A 4,122-nucleotide genomic window follows, 5' to 3' on the forward strand; every position below is an offset into this window, starting at 1 on the left:
CAGGAAACAGCCCCGCCGCCCCGCCCACGTTCCTAGCCAGCAGGAGCAACACCCCAGCAGTGGAGACCTCACGCCTTCATACCAACATGGCTGACATGAAGAGCTGGGCTTGGCGGTCCAGTCCATGGGGCTTCCCCGCGCCTCACTCCTGGTCTAGATCTCAGAAGAATTTATTTGAGGCAAAATCTAAGACCTCAGAGCAGAATCAGTTACTAGAGTACATAATGGATATTACCAATACAGAAGTTAAATCTTTGCCCATATGACAGGTTTAAAAAGCATGACATTTTATTTACAAAATCTGCAAGATTTTGTTTGACTGGTGTGGCTAAGTTGGTTGAGCATCGTCTCATGTACCTGGTTCGCTTCCCAGTCAGGGCCACATGCCCAGGTTGCAGGTTTGATCCCCAGTAGAGGGCATGTAGGAAGCAGCCAATCAATGTTTCTCCCTCATCAATGTTTCTGTCTCTCTTCCTCTCCCTTCCTCTCTCTGAAATCAATAAAAACATATTTTTAAAAAATCTATAAGATTTCAAGATTGGTACTATTTGAACATTTTTGATGAATCAAGGGTTTCTTGACATTTTAGAGTAGATGTATGGTAATGGAAACAGCACAATAAACCAGTGGTTTTCAAAGTTTTTTGATCCTGACTTATAATAAAATATACACTATATTGTGATCTAATTCATATATATATATATGCTAGTACACACACACATTGTGTGTGTGGGGGGCAGGATTTTTTCTGGGATTGAAATCCATTAGTGGATTGTGAAATCATAAAAACAAAACATCAGTGCATCCCACAGAGTAATGATATATATTAGTGTTTAAAATTTTGGTTTCAGAGAGGTAAACACAGTACTTGCATCCTCCCATAATCACATCAAAATTACAACTAAAATACAGAACAACCATCATTCAGAACCACCTGAAAACTGGCTGAATGGAAGACCTACAACTAGAGAAGTAAAGAAGAAAGTGCACTGAGATTGGTAGGAGGGGCAGAGGCGCAGAACAGGCTGGTTGGACACCCACATGTGGTGTGTTTTGAATCAGGAGGGATATCTTGGCTGCAGAGGCCTCCCATGAGGAGCAAGGGGTCTCAGCTCCACACAAGACCCCTCAGCCCAGGGTTCCAGTACTGGAAGAGAAGACCCTGTAACTTTGGGCTGTAAAAACCAGCAGGGATTGTGGCTGAGTGACACAGAGGCTGCTGGAGACCCAGGCAGTTCCTCTGAAAGGGCTGGTGCACGGACTTACTAGTACCTAGACTCCCTCCCTCTGAGCTACAGCGCTGGGGCAATAGCTTGAAAGGATCCAGAAACATATAGGAAGGAACTAAATTGTCTGACATCAGGGCAAGAACTTGGCGGGGCAGCTTTCTCCCAGACAGGGGTTCTTGCAGGGGTCATCGTTCTTGTGCTGAGACCTTCCCCATCACAGAGTCACAGAGCCAACTGGCAGGCACCATATCTGAGTCTCCATCAGCCTGGCCCTCACTGTTCACTCTGCCCTGGTGATTCCCTGAGACACCTCCTCACCCAATTTGCAGCCCCACCCAAGCTGTTTGCAGCGGCTTTTCCATATGAGTGGCCTGTCCTGGCTCACACTTCAGACTTTCCTAAAATCTCTCAAACAAGTAGCAGCTGCACTCAGCATGTCCCATACCTCTGGATAAGTGGCCTCAAGCCCAACACTAGCAGCAGCCTGCCTTGGTTCACAGCTTGGCCTCTCCTGGGCACCTCCAAGCCCAACACAAGTAGCAGCCATCTGCATATCACTCTGTAGCGTGTGCCAGGTGACCCCAGGCAGGTAACAGTCAGTGGTTGACTTTGCACTTCCTGGGAGGCCCCAGAGCCAGTGCACCCAGTGGTCAGCTTTACACCATGCCAGATTACAGCTCTACACATCCATGAGCAACACACTCAAGGGACAGACTTAGTGAGCATGAAAGCCCCACTGAAGCAAGCCCTGATCCATAGGGGTGTCTCCTGCACAGCAGCTCTTCCACTGTAGCTGCAGCTGGTCCTCACAGCCAATTGGCCTGGAGGTCAATTCCTCCCAGTGACGCCACCAGCAATCAGGGCTCAACTACAAGACTGTCCACACACTCACACAGGGGCCCACTCAGAGTGCCCAGCTCAGGTGACGGGGTACTGAGCCAGTGGGCCCTACAGGACACCTAATACACAAGGCCACTCTACCAATTCCAGGAGACATAGCAGCTCTACCTAATACACAGAAACGAACACAGGGAAGCAGCCAAAATGCAGAGACAGAAGGAAACATGTCACAAATGAAAGAACATGAGAAATCTCCAGAAAAGGAACGAAATGAAATGGAAGCAAGCAAACTACTAGATAGAGAGTTCAAAACAATGGTTATAAGGATGCTCAAGGAACTTAATGAGAGCTTCAAGGGACTTAGTGAGACTTTCAAGGATCTTAGGGAGAACATCAAAGACATGAAAAAGGACCAGTCAGAAACGAAGGATAATTTACAGGGAATCATCAGTAGAGTAGAGGACACCAAGAATCAAATCAGCAATTTGAAATATAAGAAAGCAAAAAAACACACCCAATTAGGAGAGAGAAAAAAAAGAATCCCAAAATATGAAGATAGTGTAAGGAGCCTCTGGGACAACTTCAAGCATACCAACATTCACATCATGGAGTTGCCAGAGGCGAAGAGAAAGAACAAGACATTGAAAACCTATTTGAAGAAATAATGACAGAAAACTTCCTCTAGCTGGTGAAAGAAATAGACTTACAAATAAGGCCAGGAAGCACAGAGTTCCAAACAAGATGAACCTCCCTGGCCGGTTTGGCTCAGTGGATAGAGCGTCGGCCTGTGGACTGAAGCGTCCCAGGCTCGATTCTGGTCAAGGGTACATGCCCCAGTTGTGGGTTCAATTCCCAGAGGGGGGGGGGCGTGCAAAAGGCAGCCAGTCAATGATTCTCTCTCATCATTGCTGTTTTTTTTTCCCCTCTCTCTCACCCTCCTTTCCTCTCTGAAATAAAAACAAAACAAAATGACTAACCCAAAGAGGCCCACACCAAGACACATCATAATTAAAATGCCAAGGGTTAAAGACAAAGAGAGAATCTCAAAAGCAGCAAGAGAAAAGCAGTTAGTTACCTGCAAGGGAGAGCCATGTGACTGCCAGCTAAGTTCTCAACAGAAACTGCAGGCCAGGAAGGAGTAGCAGAAAATATTCAAATTGATGAATAGCAAGGACCTACAACCAAGTGACTCTACCCGGCAAAGCTCTCATTTAGAATTGAAGGTCAGATAAAGAGCTTCACAGACAAGAAAAAGCTAAACCAGTATTTAGAACAAATGAAATGTTGAAGGGTGAAGAAGAAGAAGAAGAACAATAATAAAATGACAATAAATACATATCTATCAACAATTGAATCTTAAAATCAAAATAAACAAACAAGGAATCTAATGAACAAAGTAAACAGATGAATAAAATAGAACAAGAGGCATGGAAACATGGAGCAGAGTGACGAATCTCAGAGGAAAGGGGAGAGAAGGGGCTGGAAGAGACTAACCAAAGAACTTGCGGTATATGCATATATGCATAACCTATGGACACAGACAATAGGGTTGTGAAGGCCTGGGGTGGGCAGGTACTGGGTGGAGGGGAGCACTTGCGGGGGGAGGAATATCTGTAATATTCTCAACAATAAACATTTTAAAAATATTTTTTTGTTTCAGTCATGTGTATATAATATATATGCATGTGTCTATGACATACATTTGTGTGAATTGTGTGATATCTATTTGTATAATACATTTATGTATATATGTGTCCATTATATATTTATAATGCACGTGCATGTGACATGTATATTTATGCATATGTGTGTACTTGATATACATTTCTGTATATGTGTGTGTGTGTGCGTGTGTGTGTGTGTGTACAGGAGTACGTTACAGAGGCTAGCCAGGTCATGACGGGATATGTACGCACTCCCTACATGCACTAAGTATCTGATCCTTTTTTCTCAGATGGGTCGTTTGGCATCTTATGGAGACCTCCCAGCCTGCTTCCCTAAAAGGTGCACAACTGACAGGTAAGTCCAACTCAGAGGCCCAGGCGTCCACGAC

This window comes from Myotis brandtii, unplaced genomic scaffold, assembly GCF_000412655.1.
Source record: "Myotis brandtii unplaced genomic scaffold, ASM41265v1 scaffold145, whole genome shotgun sequence".
Lineage (NCBI taxonomy): Eukaryota > Metazoa > Chordata > Mammalia > Chiroptera > Vespertilionidae > Myotis > Myotis brandtii.